Below are 19,438 nucleotides of genomic sequence, written 5' to 3' on the forward strand. Positions count from 1 at the left end.
TTTTTTTTTTTTTTTTTTTTTTCACAAAAATCAATGGATTGGAACCTCCCCTCTCCCTCCCCCTCGTTACATATGGCTCTAATATTTATTTCAATGTCCTGTCAATAAATATAACAAGGTTAGTTTTATAACGGTTTACCTCGGGAATTCAATTCAAGGGAAGTTATATTTGTTATGCCCGATTAAAAGAGGCAGTCGATGTGGGTGAAACTACCATAAAAGCACTTCTCTCTTCTCCTCACCTGCCCCCCCAACCGCTTCTCTCCTTTACCATTTTTCCTAAATGCCTCCCTTCTTTGGCAACAGGCAGTATGTAATACACTTTCAGCACAAACACACACCTCCTCTCTGCCTGGTTACAAACGTATCTGACTATGGTGGCCCACCATGTCAGCCTCACCTGACTAATGAACAGTAGGAACACAAATAAGTGTCCCCCTGTAAAATTAATGAGGAAGGAAATGTGCCTCACCCAACATTTGTTTTTTGTACCGCTCACCGCCTTTACAGCGTGCATGTGGGGGTTCACCATAATGATAATTCACTTTATGTAGCTTTGCTCATCATGATGAATCTATCTAGTCACCTGTGGCTCACAGCAGTAGTAGTAAATCCCCCACCATGGCATCACTCACGGGCAAAAATATATTTTGGTGCATTTGCCGCATTCTATAATTTCAACCCAGTCAGATTTATACACAAAGCCAAACACTTTGTTATTTTTATATTATTCCCATTTAGTTTAAGTTTTTTTTTTTTTTTTTTTTTTTTTTTTAAGCTAAATGGTTTAGTTATATTCTACAAGAAAGGCAAAAATGTCATCATTTCATTCTTTTTGTCTGACAAGAAACACATTAGTACAGTCGTCGTAATTATTACAACCCTTTTATTAAAGAAAAGGCTGAATTTACAACAGTCACTCAAACAACTGGAGACTGAAAAAGGAACAAGAGCTAAAAATTGGCTAAATTATAATTTATTGATATAAGACACTGTTTTGTTTTTTTGTTATTTTTCGTTTAATTGAGTTGAATAAAAAGAAGAAAAAAATCTATCCTGGACAAATAAGAGCACTTTTCTGATGAACAGTGGGACAAAATACCTGTCAGCAGGTGCAGAAGTCTGAGAGGTACAGAAAACACCTGAGTGTAGTGGAAACATCAAAGGACTGTTCATCTAAGTATAGTTTGACTTATGTAACATAACATTTCATCATATTTTTTTGCATTCCGAAAAAAAAAGTTATTGAATCAGAATTAGAAAATAATGTAACGATTTTCACAATTTTTTTTATTTATTACTTTTGTAAATTTCAGCTTATTTCATAGGCAGCTGTTTATTTTTCCTTTTATTTGGAGAGTGTGAATAGATTTGAGGACGACTCCACATGTCACAGTTAAGAAAAAAGGAAATGTCTCTTTTACTGTACGTTTTTAAGCAAATTTCAGACTGTATATTTTTATTTAAACTAAACCATGTGTAGCTACCCTTAATCCAAGAATGGCTAATTGTGAAGCCGAAACATTCTTGGGTTGCATGAGATTTAAATTGGTTTCTATGTTAACAGTCCATTCTGTAACAATATGACTGAGTAGTTTTACATCTCTTTGACAGTCTATGTAATGAAAATAAAATGTGTTTTTGTTCTTTGCTTTCCAAATGTTTTGAAATGTAACTTTTACTCCATCATTATCTAAAACGATGCATGTTGAAATTGTAAAAGGCAGATGTAGGCTTGGAAAAATTTAGAAATCAATAACTTGTCAGTTAGCAGTTTTTGTGCTTTTATTTTTTAATTTTATATTTTAGGTCTATGTTTAACACACTTTTCAGTGCATCTGGATGTTAAGTTCAGCCCCTAAATTCCCTTGCCCTTCTGCTGTGCCACATTGCAGCGTTCTCTAAGCACCGTGTTGGTGAAAATCTTAATTTCTCCCGTCTCTCTAGTTGCAAGCAGAGAACAGCGAGATTATCCGTACTTGGTTCTATCTCAATAATTAAAACACAGTGATATAAAGTGGAGCACTGCTCTTTTATTTATGAGAGAAGTAATCTCACTGAAGTGATTGTGTTGAAACCAGGCAAGTCCTTGATCCCTGACATAAGAGTTTGTATTTTCATTGCATATTTGAATATCAATACTGAGACGTGATCTCCCTACTTGCACAGCCCGGCCATGCACACTCACTGTGAACCCCGTCCAATGCTCTTGTGGCACCATCGAGTCTGTAGACGTATGAGTGAATAAGCTGTGATCAAACACACATCCGTCATGTGTCATGCTTGCATACTGCATTTACATTATGTGTTCTCATTTAAACATAAACAAATTGCTTACTGTGCAGATCAGTTCAAATGGAGGTTAAGTTAAATCCAAAACATTTTCTCATTTGCTCTGACTGATTAAGTGCAAATCATTTGCATTTTTTTGGGGGGGCAAATCTGAGTAAATTTTTTTATTAAAACTTTCTACATGGATTCACACACTGACATTTCTAATATACACTTCATTCACTAATGACTACAAGCAAGTCCTCAGAAGGTATGTCTGACCCTAATGGAAAGTCTGCTTTTCTCCTACAATCATTTCCCCATATATAAGCACATTGATTTGGTTAAAAGGCATTGGATTGAAGCCTGCCCTGGATTCAAGTCATATTTGAAGTATTCCTTCAATTTCAGATGTAATTCTCCCATGCATCACTACCATGTGCTGTGTATATGTGCTAAAAATATATATAAAAAAGAAACCAAGAACTTCTTTCTCTCTTTACTCAACCATCACCTTCACCAACACAATAAGGAGCTCTGGAAAAAATCAATTACTCCCAGGTGGGCGTGTCGGGCTGCAGGCAAGAGTCCATACATCCAGTAAGAAGAATTATTTAGGAGGGAGAAGGAAACGTATAAAGTGGGGAGAGGTGGGAAGATGTAGCCTTGCTGGGGTCTCCCATCTACTGCAGCTCAAAACGGTAATCCCTCAAGGTGACATGGGCCCATCTTCTCACATTACTGTGCTGTTCCAGTTCTCAATCTTGCTGGCTGACCAACTCATTAGATCCACATTATTGTCTCCTCTTTTAGCCCTCTGCCACACTGCCTGATCAGTGGCGCAGGGGAAAACAATACTTATTCAGCAGCATGATGTGCATGTGTGAATGCATACCAACACAAATGCATATCCGACGATGGAGAGTTGCACCATCTTTATTATCCAAATGCTGTATGAAATAAAGAAAGAGGTTGTCTGATTGAATTGTATGTGTGTGCATGCTTTTCAATACGGGAGTGATGTGGTTTCAGTACGTGTGAAATATGGAGAGTGAAAACAGTAACCTCTGTCAGCACACACCTGCCCACAGCATGCTTTTGCACATGCATTCACTGGACGCATTTCCTCCCCTGTGAAAATGCAACTCAGTGGAAGATTCTTGTTAAATTTCTTTGTTTTGGAGAGAATAGAAAAAAGAAAGATCTTAAATTTTCTCATGAATTGCTTTTTAGACTTTTTTTTGTTGTGTGACTGTTTTTTACTTCTTAATCAAAATAGAAATTTAATTAATCTATGCAAATTAAATTATATGTTGCAGGCAAAAATATATTAAAAAAATAAAGATAATCCTTCATTTTCAGTCCATCTGTCAAGGAGCAGTCCATGACACTGAGATGCTGCTGTCTCTTTAGTCAGGTTAACTTTTTTTTTTTTTTTTTTTTTTTCGTTTTTACGGGACAAAATATCATTGAAATAAGTGTTTCAACAATAAGATACACACATCCAGCAGCACATATTGGATCTTCAAATATTCACATCATAATACAAAGCTACAAAATTGTGAATGCTGAATGATTTCTGCCACCCACACCCCCAACACACACACAAACACACACACAGAGCAGAAAAAATAGGTTCCTTTTTTAGAATGAAATGGTTCGGTGCTTCTCATTTTTCCTATGGCTTTGACTGGACTCGGTAACCTTGTTTACACTGTTTTTATGCATGTATAAATGTTACCAAGTGCTGTGATGAGCCCAAGTATATTGTCTCCTTTTCCTCAAGTGTGATATTTCGATGTCCTTGGAAAGTTTCATTCCAGCTTTAGTGTTACACCGAACAATATCTGGCCATGTAAACAGTAACTGCGCGAGTATGTTTACACAAAACACTTTTTTTCTGTGAAAATGTCCTTTAGCAAACAAGAAATTCACATATTTTCTTTCTCTTGGACTTGGACAGCTTGCCATGTGAAGTCTCACAGCAGCGACAGAACAGAGCAATCTCCTGTTTATCAGGCAAATTTGTTATTTGTTAGAGTACTGTTCATACTATAAACAATTAGTATATTTATTGTCATTCAGAATTAGATAATGTGAAAATTCATATCATCATCAAGTATTTCATATCATTTACTTATTAACTGACAAAACAAAATGAAAATGCTAACTAGAGTACGTCAAACTAAGATGAAAAGAAAGTGGTTCACACATGAAGTTCTACCATCTTGACTTTGACTTATGGTTCAATGGTTCCTCCTCTAATATTCTCCTTGATGCCTCTAAGCTCTTGCCGTATGCATTGACTGTGTGCAAAGAAGGGAAGCTTTCTTTCCTCATCGCAATGTAGGAGGTGGAGAACCAGAAGGATGTGGGGTGGAGAGAGAAGAATCTTCAGGCCTTGTTGGGGTCTCAGGCCATTAAATATCCATGCTGAGGAGGAGGAGTGCTCTACACCTCCAAACTTCCCGCTGCATCGCACTGCATCATTCTGGATTTGAAAGCTTATAGTCCTTTTTTTTCCCTTTCTTTTTTGCTCCCTTCCAGTTTTGCCTCACCTTCACCATTTTTTCCTTCACCACAATATCTGGAGATACACACCGACAAAACACAGATCTGTGCAAGCACAAAATAAGTCTATTCTGAAATTGTTTGCTCAGTTTATCCATGGTCCAGCTCTCAGTGCAGTGACCCCTCCCTCTTACTTGACTCACAATGACATTGCATCACAACTAACTACCTGAAAGAGATACGCACACACACACACACTGATAAAACCCACACTCTCTTCACCACACAGAAATGTCTCATCCCCAGACCCCTTATGTGATTCTATTAATAGCTAATATGCGCCATCATTAGCATGCATGGAAACCTCCCTTGCACTATTAATAGGACATGTCCAAATCACCGCTGTCGCATTACTGACTAACCGCTGCAGCGCAGGGAGTTTAAGTGTTGCTAACTGAGCGTGCCTGGTTTATTATGCCTTGTGTGAATAATAAAATACCCTCCCTCTTTCTGCCTGCCACACATTCTCCCATCCCAGCACCTCCACAGACTGCAAGTGGCTTCACTTGGAGGAGCACTTTGTTCGAACACCGAGTGGCTTCCCTTTTCTTGAATATTTAACTTTGTCTGCTGGGCTGCAGACAATGTCGCTCTATATATGTGGACAGATTTAAGGAGGAAGCCACTCATGAGATGGACATGAGTTATTATGTCAGCTAATTTCTTATTTCCCTGTTTGGTTTTATTGTTATTGTGATACTGTACACAATGTCTTGTGAAGAGGCTTTGAAGTATGGATTTACTCTACAAACGTAAATCACAATTTTTATGTGGAGTTGAGGGGATGTCTGGGCCACTAAAATATTACATTTCAGACAGATGAAAATAATCAGTTGGTTCTGTAACAAAATTTGAAAATGTTTTTCTTTTTTCTTTTATTTTGAAAAGCAAGACAAATAGACGTTAACTTGCAGTTTTCTTCCTCAGAACTGAGTAAACTGGTTCAGATATAAGTGTTTGGCTTATGGTAGTACTAAATGTCTTGGCTTTCATGTGCAGGATATAGTTTGTATTGCAGCAAGATTTAAGGAAGATTGTTTTGGAATTAAAAGGGTTTGGCCGAAGAAAATTAAGATGTCCTTAAGCAGGAAAAATAGCCTTTAACTTTGAAGAAATGGTCACCATCAAGCCAAGTGTTCTCATAAAATGCTTCACTGTACAAGTTTCTAAAGTTTGCTTTGACAGATTATGGTACAAATCCTCCTGCTGTATATCATCCAGAAGCTCTTTAAAATTCTCTTTTGCTTCTGAGTCATCTTTTCTAACTAAGTTTCCCTCCACCCTATTTCTCCCTATTTTTTTTTTTTTTCTTTTCCCTTCTCTCGCACTTTTCTCTTGCTCATCTTCTGCCCTCTTCCTCACTTCATATAGCGGACGTCCTGTGGGAGCGACTTTCCATGTAACAAGTCCGCAAGGAAAGAAAAGAGGGAAAAAGTTTTAAATGTCCTTCTTAATTCTACATGCTGCTAATTTTTTCACTCTTTTTTTCTGTTGCTCTAATTATCTCTTTTTTTTTTTTTTTTTTTTTGACCGAATGCTGTTAAATGAGCAAGTCCTTGTGTACATGTGTATGTGTGAAGAAGTTGGTTAAATAAAGTTGTATTAATGTGTTTAATTTATTTAAGTTGAAATGAACACATTGTTGTGAAAGTTTTAAATGTACGTATTGTGTTACAATTAAGTGATTTAATTAAAACCTAACTCAGACTACATGGAAAATAATTATTCTTAGATAGGTGGAAAATCAAGATCAAGGCTTAATTTCTATTAAAGTAAACTAGTCTCATCATTCTACTTTTTTTTTTTAATGGAAAAATGTGTGGCTCATTGTTGAGCTAACCTGCTCTGCTTTCTCAGGTTCCATAGTCATATTTTTTTAATGGGCCAGGGTACTCTTTCATCCTGACCATCTTGGATTTGACAGCAGCTTATCATACATGAAGGTCTATTGAAAACACCCAAAATGGTAACGGCACAGAATTTTTCGAGGATATTGATTGATTAAAAAACTGTGGGCTCAATAGAAAGTGATTGAAGCGTGTCACACATCGAGGGTGCATCAGCTGGACAGAAACTGAAACACTGAGACAGAAATTTACCCACGTTCCCTCTGACACATTGTCTTCATTCATGAATTATTTGACTTTTTCTTTCATTTATCTTTGCGACTTGGTCTAGTTTTTCATTGTTTTCATTATCCATGTGACCATAACGGCACTCTAATTTCTGGGATTGTGTATCAGACTTAGTGTGCAGAACTATATAGATTTATAGTATCATACCATGTTTATGTTTGCTGTATATCTGCATCTATGTTTTTTTTTTTTATGTATCTGTGTGTTTGTGTGAGTGCTGTTATGTTTGTGGGGTCCAAGTGCCTGCGGTGTTGACAGGTTTCTTGCATGTCCTGGCCACTCTAAACAAACCAAGGTTGGGTTTAATCTTATAATGGCTGAGAGAAGGCCTCCTTAAAGCAAATCACAATGCATTGACCAAAAGACTCATGCATTATTCAGAACTGCCTTCTTCTTTTTTTTCCCCCTTTTTTTTTTTCATATCGCACAACCTCAGCGATGCTCACGTACACACACTCACTGACACACACACACACAGGCTCATTTGCACTCACCATTGGCACTCTATAGGCTGTTTGAACAGTCGCAGGGGGTTGTTTTTTTTTAAATTCAAATTATTGATGCGTGTCTGTTTTGATTTAATTACTGCTCTTTGGCCAATTCAGGTAACAATTTAGTCAAGTCTATCCAGACTTTTTTTATTTATTTTAACATGCAGTAAAAAGCCCTTGACATAATTTTGCTGACATCCAGAAGAAATATCTTTTTATTTGCTAAATCCTAAAGTTATGATAAATTTTAATCTCAAATAGGACAGATTACATTAACAAAAGCCCTGTTTGTGTAAGAAGCATGTAGGCCTTGTCTCTGTCTCTGTGTATGACACCTCAAACTGAAATACTCATTAACACTCTGGACCACTGATGATAACTAATTGCAGCCACGTTAAATATTCATCAAAATATATAAGAAAAATTATCTAATATATGACAGAATAAAAAAGGCTTCTCTTTTTTACTTAATGTCTGTTAAGTATAATTTAATGTCACATTTCATTATTAAAGCTTACCTCAGACTCCGGTCCAGAAATACATTTTCTTCTTGTGTGATGTAAAAGTATATATTTATCCTTCACAGCTAATTAAAAATGACTGAAAATAGCTTTCCACATCAAAATGCTTAAGTAGAAATCAATAATGAAACAATAATGTTCATAATATTGCATTTAGTATGTTTGTGTGCCATTAACGTTATAGGAAATAATAATATACATGTACACTGAGACACATGCAGAAACACCTGAAGTAGCCCAGTCACAGAGGGGTTTGTATACTCAGCCTCTCCATGTCCTGCCTTTCCTCTAATTGGCTTCTTTGCCGCAGAGTTCTGCCACTTAGATGCAGTGCGTGCCCCACTCTTGCATCCATCAACTCCTCCATCTTTCATTTCCTCTTTTAAATCACCTTCACCCTTCACCCTCACCTACCCTGCTCCTTCTAGAGGACCTTGATGTATTTTCTGGCCCTCTTCACCTTTTTCTGATGAACACTACAGTCAGCTGTATATTCCAGCACAGAGTCAAAATTTCTTGTATTTGAAAAGGCTTTTGCTGTAGTCATATTGCAGCAAACCTGTAATTTTAGATGTTGGGAATATCCAAAAAATTAATTTTTAAAGCTGCCTCTTTTCGGTACAAGCTGTCAAGTAGTCCATAACTTCAGTGTTTAAGTTTAGGATGACAAAATATACATCATCACGCCTTCATGCAGGTGTCAGTCATGGCTGCAGCGATTATGTTTCCCAATTTCATCAATAGTGTGAACACAGTTTTTGAGGAAAATTTGGCTCTTATTTCCACTTGGGCTCAAAGAAGAAGTTGTATCCCAAATTGTCTCATACAATCAGTTAAGATCGTGTGTGTGTGTGTGTGTGTGTGTGTGTGTGTGTGTGTGTGTTTATATCCTTCATAAAACATCTTTGCTGGCATAACGAGGGCGGTACGTAACGTGGGATTTTCTGTTATGAACCAGAGGGTGTTGCTTGTGGGTTTGTGTCTTATTTGGAACATGGTCCTGCTTTGAGAGACACACAGCAAAGCCACATTTGGCCTGAAGGACACATAAACGTGTGGATATTTCCCCAACCCAGACACAAAGAGTCATCACTATACGGAAACAGATGCTGACGCATGTGCATGATGGAGAGACAGACACTATGGACAAGACCACGAAAGGTGTTTAGTGAATTAATATACACAGGCATGCATGAACACACACATGAATACACAGCCACACCTACACACACTCACACACACATAGAAGCCTATACTACTCACCTTAATTGGCCCACCAAGCATCACTTAAGAAGCCTTTGAGACGTAGAGAGTGTGAGATAGACATGGAGGAGCCGAAGGGGGAGATATGGAGAGAAAAAGGAAGGAGATGGAGTCATGGAGAGTAGAAGGAGATCGGGAAGTGAGAAGAAAGGTAGAGGGGGGGCAAGAGGCATGAGGAGGAAAGAAAAAGAAAGCTCCTTGTGTGTTTCTGGGAGTAATTACAGATGCAGATTTGCGTTGCCACTTGCAACATGGCTGAATTCATTTCCATCTTCGTTTTGCCCTTCCCTGGTGCCCCTGGGGAGGCAGAGACAGAACTCTGCGTGTGTGTGTGTGTGTGTGTGTGTGTGTGTGTGTGTGTGTGTGTGTGTGTGTGTGTGTGAGGGTGTTTGTGTATATGAATGTTGAAGGAGGCAAATCTGGGAATCTGCATAACAAGCTGGGAAAGAAAAGAGGTAAACGGATCAAGAGTATGAGAAAAAGGAAAACGGTGCTCTGAAGAGAGGAGAGCTTGTGTTTGTGTCCGTTTAAGAGGGACGTTTTTTTTAAAAATTTAATTAATTCTTAACACCTGATCTAAAGTATCTAAAGATATCCTTGCCCAGTATCACCAAAAAAAAACAAACAAAAAAAAAAAACACGGCAACCTCACATCATAAACAGTCAAATGAATTTCCAAGAAAGAACAGCACTACGCTACGCTAACATTCTCCACTTTAGTGTGCAGCTTTGACTTCTAAACTTTGCCCATGATTAGGTCTGCAAAAGCACGAGAAGCAAACACTTGCATAATCATTTGGTGTAAACTATATACAGTATGTGCCAACAGTGCAATCAGTGCCACATAGTTTCATCAATCAAAGGAAAATATTTGAAAGTCAATTTAATCCTCTCATGAGTGATTAATAGCACAACAAAATACCAGAACTGCACTCCTGTAGTAAACCCCTCCCACTTTCTGTCCCTTACAGATTACAACAGTGTAAAAAAAACTATTTTACAACTACTTTCTGACTGAATTTTTACCTTCAAATACAAGTTCTTACTATTCCACTGAACTTTGATTTAATACATTTGACCAATTCTTTAAAACCGTTACTGCAGGAAGAACTTTACTTTAAGAGTTTCTGCTGCTTCTTGCTAAAACTGGCAGATAAAGCTAATATTGTTTTGAACTCAAAAACAAGAAACTGTCAGATACTCTCAAACTATACAGGTATAAAATACAGGTGTTTGATGTCATAATAAAATCCCAGTGGTGTGTTTATTGCATGCTTGTCCTTTTGTCAGCAGAAGATTGATTGAGATCTGCACGGGCTCTCAGTGGACTCATGCTTGTGTAATGGCAGCATAGATCCACCAGAGGCTTACTGATCACAGAAGTCTGTGTGGAAGAGGAAAAAAAAATCAGAGAATTGCAAAATAATGAATACAGACGGACAACAAAGGATCATGCATGTGGTAAAAAGCATGCTTGGAGTGTACTTAAACATGTGTTAATGTGAGGTGATGTGTGCATGCAGTTGGAGCTCGGATGCACACATTCCTAATCTAAATGCCCCTCTAGTTTGCTGTTTTTCATGTCCTTTTTTTTTGTTTGTTTTTACTAATCTCTCTGGAGATGGGAAGCGACACAGTGGAAGATGAGTAGTTAGTTAATCTGTCTTTAGTTTTATCCTTTTATGCTTAGAAAATACAAAGAGATACACATACACAGGCATACATACTCACACTCTCCTGTTAGACCACCTGGCTTCCCATTGCCAGTCCGCCAGCCAGCTCAGCAGCCAGAGACTTGGCCCGATTAATTATCTTCCTGCTAATTGAATGTAGAGGGACTCTACTGGGATGGGTCATTAAACTGATGCAGCGTATGTTTGTCTCCACTGTTTATCTATCCACAGCTAAAAGATACATCAGACTCACTGTTCACAGGGACAAACACTCACACAAACTCACACACAACATGCAAGGATGCATATATCTGCATGAAAGCTTATAAATCTAAATGGCACACAAATAGTCATTCGCAGACTGCCACTCAAACCTGCAGACACAGAGAAGGAATTTAAGGGTTGATACAGCACTGCTGATCAAGGACTAGCAGAATGTGTCTAAAACTATTAACCCTTTTCTTTTATACCCAGAACTTGAGATAAAATTTTTCTGTACTCCGGCTTCCTCCCACCGTCCAAAGACATGCATGTTAGGTCAATTGGTTACTCTAAACTGCCTATAGGAGTGAGGGTGAGCATGAGTGGTTGTTTGTCTCTGTGTGGCCCTGAGAAGGACTGGTGGCTGTCCAGGGTGTACCCTGCCTTTTGCCCAAAAAGACAGCTGGGATGGGCTCCAGCTCCCCCGTGACCGTTTATTGTACTAAGCAGGGTAGGTGAACCAAGTTCAAATCCTGCATGGTGCTAGGTGTTTACATAGCTCCAATGCAACATCATCCAGTTGTGTCATTGGGCAAAACCCTTAGCTACCGCCCAACTACCTCAGGATGAGTGGAAATAATGAAGCTGACATACCGACACAGAAGTCGCCTGGTCAAACAAGGTCTGTGTCACATACCGAGCAACCAGGGTGCTGTAATTACAAATGGGCTACTGGAACACGAAGTAGATGACACTGGACACTATACATTTAATAAAATAAAGGTGCTTTAATTAAAGCCAAAAAAAAAAAAGTACATTCTGGCATAAGTGAAGCTGCAGCAAGGGAATTCTTGACAGAATGCATGTTTGTTTTTTGTTTTTTTTTTTGTAATTTTTGGCTGCAACTAAAGCTAAATTTATTATTTGGAGATATTTGACCAATCATGGGACAATTAATCAATTATAACAAATCAGTTGCAACATCTTATGATACAAATTATCAGTTTATTGCCCTGGAAATAAAGTAAAATAGATGATCAGAACAAGTAACAGCTTTGTTGTTCAGCCAGTTATAAACACTGAAAATGACTTATTTTGCACCTACATCATTTAAATTGGCCTATTATCAACAATTGCCTGAGCAATGTTAACAGCTAAATTAAAGTTGCTTGAACCACATTTAGCACTGATCAGCTCAGTCATATGTTGGTTTATTCTTTCAGTTAGATGTGTTCATTTCCACTCAACTTGGCTCAGATGGACAGTATTTTCTAACCGCTGTAATGACTACTCGACTTTGGTACATTATATGAATGTGTGTGATGAAAAGAGTACAAAACACTACAAGGTATTACAAACGTACTGACCAGGTATATGTGCCGTATGGAGGTCCTATTAATGTAGTGTATGGGGTTAGTTAATGCAAAGCACTTAAGGTGTGACATGTAAGCCTCTTGGTCTCAGCATTTTGCCTACAATGTTGCAGTGTTAAGGAGAGGGCTCTCAGGGAAAAGGACATCTTCTTCTTGTCTTGTTTCCGTTGTCTTTCTTTGTCACCATGTAATGTGGGACAGGCTTCCATTGGACAACTTTAAAACACCACAAGAAGAAACTGTATAAATATCTTTACTTCCAAACAAACCATGGTGGTGTAGCCCTGTAGTAATTAGGGGGCTAAAGTAAAACCTATTTGAGTTTATTTAGTCACGATAGCATCATAAAGTAAAAGTTTATTTACTTTTTATTGCTTTATTTGTAAAAAGACACAAATGCATTTGTTATAAATGTCTTTCACTGTTATTTTATTCAGACATGAAGGGTTAAGAATATTATTTCATTAAAATAATAATTTTTAAATTGTATTTAGTCTGGCGACACTTCCAGGTTGTTTTCCACATCCGTCATTCTATTGGTTTGGAGATGTAGTCGCTCACCTTTGTGCCTTTTGATTGGTAATCAAAGTGAGGGGGAGGGACTAACGAGGGGAGAGCGAAGGGTGAGGGTGGAGGAGAGAGAGGGACTGGGGAAAAGAGACGTGGATGAAGAAGAAAGTTTGCCGCGTGGAGTTTAACACGATACAAAGAGCCTTCTTGCTCAAAGTGTGCGAGAGGGAGAAAAAGGGCTGGAGCTCGTACGTTTTACGAGTGGGAAGACGTGGATTCAGACTCGAAGCAGCGCGAGGACATTCGGGAAAGGAGTATCAAGGAGGAAAAAAGGCGCGCGAGAAGGCAGTTAATGGCGGACAACGCAACCCGCCTGACGTCGCACAGATTCGCCATTCCACGGTCGGACATTTCAACGCACTCAATGTTTTGCAAGGAATATTTCAACGCACTCAATGTTTTGCAAGGAATATTTCAACGCACTCAATGTTTTGCAAGACTTACAGGCCTGCAACGTGTTTTTTCCTGAGACTTCGGATCCGTGAGTTCAGTACCTGCGCGCTTGTGTGTGTGTGTGTGTGTGTGTGTGTGTGTGGGCCCACGACCGACGGTTAAATTGGTTTGATGTGGTTTAACGTTGGTTTATATTTGTATGTGTAAGACTGTGGATACTGATGGTATTTATGCAGGTACACAGAAATAAGAAACCATTGAGTTAAAGACACTTTATTGTGCAGATTGTAGGCTTTAAACCAGCTCAAATATTTTGTTTATTTGCTTTATTTTATGGTTAAATTTTTATGTTTACCAGCTCGGCCTACTGTTCCTGTTGACAAAATTGGGTTCTTGTTCAATAAAGGCCAGGCAGTTTGTTCAGCTTTAAATCATCTCCGGGTCATATCTGTGCGAGAAACATTTTATTATAACCTTAGTTTACTTTTAAGTTTGGAATAATCCACTTTCAGGTGCACCTTCTTGGTATCCACCTTTTATTTAAAACGAACCCAAGCACCCACTACTCCCATAGGCAAGAGAGACTGAACGGGTGCTACACATAAAATGGAGGCACCGCTGGGATAACATAGTGTTATTTTGTACTAGAACTACTGTTAAGTTAATCATTTGACCCGGAGATTTAAAAAATTGTAGTTAAAAGAACTCACAAAGAGAAAAAACTGATGATGTTAATTCTTATGTAAAATTAATTTAAAGGGGACCTATGTGTTTGTCAGATTTTTTTTTCTTTTGCTTTTAAATGAAAGCCCTACTTATGCCCGTCAGCACAGACTAATCTATGTTAATGCAAATTACACCCAGTTGAACTGACAATCTTCTAAGTAGTTCCAGAAACAATATGGGGACAGCACAGTTGAGGTGCTGGTGCAAGGGAGAAGGCATTGACTCTGCACATGCCGTACTGGTTAAAGATGTACCTGATGACGCTGAAGTAAGCTACATTGAGGACACTGTACAGTCTATTAAAGCACTTGGGAGAGTCAAAGTAAGGGGAAGGATGTACGACCCGCAATCACAAAGTTTAACTGTGCTCTGTGAATGTAGGGAGAAAGTGAATACCAAAATTATTCCCCTGGATGTTCTGCCTGAGGGCTCAGCTCAGCCTTGGAGGATCTTCGGAGCCTCTGCAGAGGAGGATGAGACTCTAGACCCTGAAACCAGAAATGGATTCTCTGTGCCGCCCTCTGACTCAGACTACGTTTCCCCACTTCAAACATCAACCCCCGAGGCCATCATAAGAGCAGTTGGAGACATACTGCAACAGCATAACAGACCCACAACTCATGAAACCACCCCCTACCGACGGTTGAGAACCTTTTCCGGAGTTACGCCCACAACACCTGGTGAAGAACAGTTGGAGAACTGGATAGAACAAGCCAGGTTAATGATTGAAGAGTGTGGTCGGCCAGAGCGGGAAAAGAAAATGAGGATAATGGAAGGTGTAAAGGGCCCGGCCCTGGAGATTTTGCAAGCTGTCAGATTCAATAACCCAGATGCAACAGCTATGGATTATCTCGACATACTCGAGAATACGTTTGGCACACCAGAAACCGGTGATGAATTATACTTCGCGTTCAGAATGCTTTGTCAACACTCCGGTGAAAAACTTTCTGAATTTCTGAGACGAACAGAGAGAATTCTAAACAAAGTAGTCCAAAAGGGCGGACTCCCATCAGCCGCTGCCAACCGAGCTCGTCTGGATCAACTTATCAAAGGTGCTACTCATTCTGACCTATTGCTCATCAACCTCAGATTTAGAGAGCGCAGAAATGACCCCCCTACATTCCTGCAGTTGCTGAATGAAATAAGACTTGAAGAAGAGCATGAAGCTTCACGCCAGAGATTGCATCCTTCCAAAGTTGTTCACGCCAAAAGTGCCACTGCAGCTCCAGACTCTGAATTGACAGACTTAAAAACTGAACTACAAAAGCTAAGAATACAAGTTAGTGAACTCTCTGCCCCTCCAGTCGTGCCAAGTCATCTTGCTACAAGTGCTCCAGAGACAGAGAATTATGAGGATAAGAACATACAAGCTCTAAAGAAAGAGGTTGTTAAGCTCAGAAAACATGTCTCAGCCATGTCAGTCAAGCCTAAGTATAACCCAGCTACAATACCCAGACAAGAAACTCAAAACAAATCAGGGCAGCAAAGAACCTACACACACCGAGACTCGTGTGATTTCTTCTGCTATCGGTGTGGGGAAGAGGGACATTTTGCAACAACCTGTGCCGCTCCTGAAAACTACCCCAAAGTCATACAGAAGCTGCTACAAGCCCAAAGAAAGCTCAGAACTGCTCAGCAACCAGACAGCGAGGCAAGAACCAAGACCACCAATGCAAGTGTCAAAAGAAGTGCAGTAAAGGAAAAACTTGACCACTTACCTGAGGGGTTAGTTGGTCCCCCATCCACTGCCCTTGTTAAAATCGATGGCCACCCTTGCACTGCACTATTAGACAGCGGCTCTCAGGTCACAATAATTTTCGACAGCTGGTATGCTGAACACCTATCGCATATCCCACTTAACCCGGTAACCGGTCTAGCCATCTGGGGCCTGAGTGAGTCGGGGAGCAGTTACCCGTACAAGGGCTACATCCAAATTGAGTTGGAATTGCCTAAAAAATCCAAGTCTAGCAAAGTCAAGGCTATCCCCGTTCTTGCACTGGTGTGCCCTGACCCACGCTGTTCTGAGAATATACCTGTACTGATCGGCACTAATGTTAATGGGGTCAGACCTCTTCATTCAAAGTTAACGAAAAGGGACTCAGAGAATGTTAGTTCAGCAAGAGTACACGTGCAAGATACTGATGACTTACCTGTCCCTGACCTAAAGCCAGCAAGAAACAATATCCGTGACTTACCTGTGGCTGACGTAAAGTGGACTGGGCCTGGACCCCTAATCATTCCCCCAGGCCAAGAACATATAGCCACCTGCAAGGTTAAAGAACACCAAGACCTTGGGGACAGTATACTGATTACTGAGCGTGCTCACTCACTTGCTCTTCCTCCCAGTGTACTTATCCAGCCCACAGTGTTGTTTTCAAAGGTCCTAGATAAAAATCAGTTTCTGGTGCTCCTAAGAAATGAGTCCCTGAAGCCAACTGCTATCCCAATGGGTACAGTGATAGCTCACCTGCAGGTTGCAGACCTGGTAACTGACTTTTCAAAAGCCCAAGGAATATCTGTCCCAAATATGGATCCTTCCTTGTTCGATTTCAGTGGTTCCCCTATAACTCAAGAATGGAAAGAGAGACTAAGCCGAAAGCTGGCCCAGCATGCCAATGTATTCTCCACCGAAGAATGGGATGTTGGCTTGGCCAAAGGCGTACAACATCATATTCGCCTCAGTGATCACACTCCATTCAGAGAGAGGTCCCGACGAGTTGCCCCTGCAGATTTGGATGATCTGCGGCGCCATCTTCAAGGACTGCTAGCAGCAGGGATTATAAAAGAGTCCAGGAGTCCCTATGCGTCTCCAATAGTCATTGCACGCAAAAAGAATGGTCAGCTTCGCATGTGTGTCGACTACCGGACCTTGAACCGCAGAACCATCCCTGACCAATACACTGTGCCACGCATCGATGATGCTCTAGACTGCCTGTCTGGCAGCAGATGGTTTTCTGTGCTGGACCTGCGCAGCGGGTATTATCAAATACCAATGGTTGAAGAGGACAAAGAGAAAACTGCCTTCATATGTCCTCTGGGATTCTTCCAGTTTGAAAGAATGCCGCAGGGGATCACTGGAGCCCCGGCGACATTTCAAAGACTCATGGAGAAGGCAGTCGGCGACATGAATATGCTGGAAGTAATAGTCTACCTGGATGACCTAATAGTCTTTGCCAAGACCCTGGAAGAACATGAAGACAGACTTCTTAAGGTGATAACTCGTCTGGAGGAAGCAGGACTTAAGTTGTCTTTAGATAAGTGCCAGTTTTGCCGCCCACAAGTCACCTATGTCGGTCATATTATCTCTGAGCATGGCATCGCCACCGACCAGACAAAGGTGGAGGCAGTAACTCGGTGGAAACAGCCTACTGACCTCCCATCCCTACAGTCATTCTTGGGATTTTGTGGCTACTACCGACGTTTCATAAAAGACTTCTCCATCATTGTGCGACCACTCACTGAACTGTGTAAGGGTTATCCCCCAACACAAAAGAAAAGAAAGTCCACTCCGTCACCAGATAAAACCTATTACAAAGTCCATGATCCCTTTGGAGACCGGTGGGATCAGTCCTGTTCTGAGGCTTTCCAGAAAATCATCAGCTGCCTTACAAACGCCCCTGTGTTGGCATTTGCTGACCCAACAAAGCCCTATACACTCCACATTGATGCTAGCTTCTGTGGGCTTGGTGCTGTCCTTAACCAAGAACATCCAGAAGGGTTGAGGCCAGTAGCCTTTGCCAGTCGAAAGTTGAGTGCTTCAGAGAAAAACTACCCAGTGCACCAGTTAGAGTTCCTGGCGTTGAAGTGGGCTGTAGTGGATAAGTTCCATGATTATCTGTATGGAGCCCAGTTCACTGTGAGGACCGACAACAACCCCCTCACTTATATTCTCACGACAGCTAAACTCAATGCAACTGGTCACCGCTGGCTCTCAGCGCTTTCAACCTACAACTTCGCCTTGCAGTACAGACCCGGCATCAGTAACATTGACGCTGATTCGCTGTCACGGAACCCTGTCCTTACCACAGAAGAAGAGTGGCAGACTGTGTCACCAGGAAGTGTCAAAACGCTTTGCAAGCAAGTTAAATGCTGTAAAACACCCAAAGAGTCCACTACCCTAGCAGAGTCCCTAGGGGTCTCACCTGAAGCAGTACCAGAATGCTTTGCATACCCAGTGCGGCTGGACCTTGGCTGCTTAGTCCAACTCAGCCCCCAAGACCTCATTACAGCTCAAGACACAGACCCCACGATTGCTCCGGTCAAACAGTCACTGAATGAAAGTGTCCCGTTTTCAGCAGGAGACAATCTGTTAGCAGCACTACTAAACCGAGAAGCAAGTAAGCTGATGATTCAGAACCACTTGCTTTACAGAGAAATTCAGAGACCCACGGGAGGTACAGTTCATCAGCTGGTTCTTCCCCGCCAACACATTCCTATGATTCTGAAGTCCCTCCATGACGAATCTGGGCATCTGGGAGTGGAAAAAACATTGGAACTCATTCGAGATCGATTCTACTGGCCCAAAATGGGGACTGAAGTGGAGCAATATATAAAGAACTGTGGGAGGTGCATCCTTCGCAAAGCTCTCCCTCAAAAAGCTGCTCCTCTGAACCAGATCACAAGCCAAGGACCACTAGATCTGGTCTGTATCGATTTCCTGTCACTTGAGCCCGATTCACAAGGTCACGCCAACATCTTAGTTGTGACAGATCACTTTACTCGGTACGCTCAAGCCTTTCCAGCGAAAGACCAGAAAGCGACCACGGTGGCTAAAATACTGTGTGAACGTTACTTCGTGCATTATGGACTCCCCGCCCGCATACATTCAGATCAGGGGCGAGATTTTGAAAGCAAGTTGATTCAAGACCTACTGAAGATGCTCGGCATTCGTAAGTCTAGAACCACTCCATATCACCCCCAGGGAGATCCCCAACCAGAGAGATTTAATCGAACATTGTTGTCAATGCTGGGAACCCTGGACCCAAAGCAAAAGCAAAGATGGAGTCAAAAGATAAGTCAGTTGGTACATGCTTATAACTGCTCACAAAACGAGGCTACAGGGTACTCACCTTATCTCCTCATGTTTGGTAGAGAAGCCCGTCTACCAGTAGACCTTTGTTTTGGGGTTTCTGTTGAAAGCCAAAAGACTACATCTTACCACCGCTATGTAGCACAGCTAAGGAAAGATCTTCAGGAAGCTTACACGTTAGCCACTCAGTCTGCAGACAAGAGCCACCAAAGAAACAAAAA

Source organism: Telmatherina bonti (assembly GCF_933228915.1).
Source record: "Telmatherina bonti genome assembly, chromosome: 5".
In the NCBI taxonomy this organism is placed as follows: domain Eukaryota; kingdom Metazoa; phylum Chordata; class Actinopteri; order Atheriniformes; family Telmatherinidae; genus Telmatherina; species Telmatherina bonti.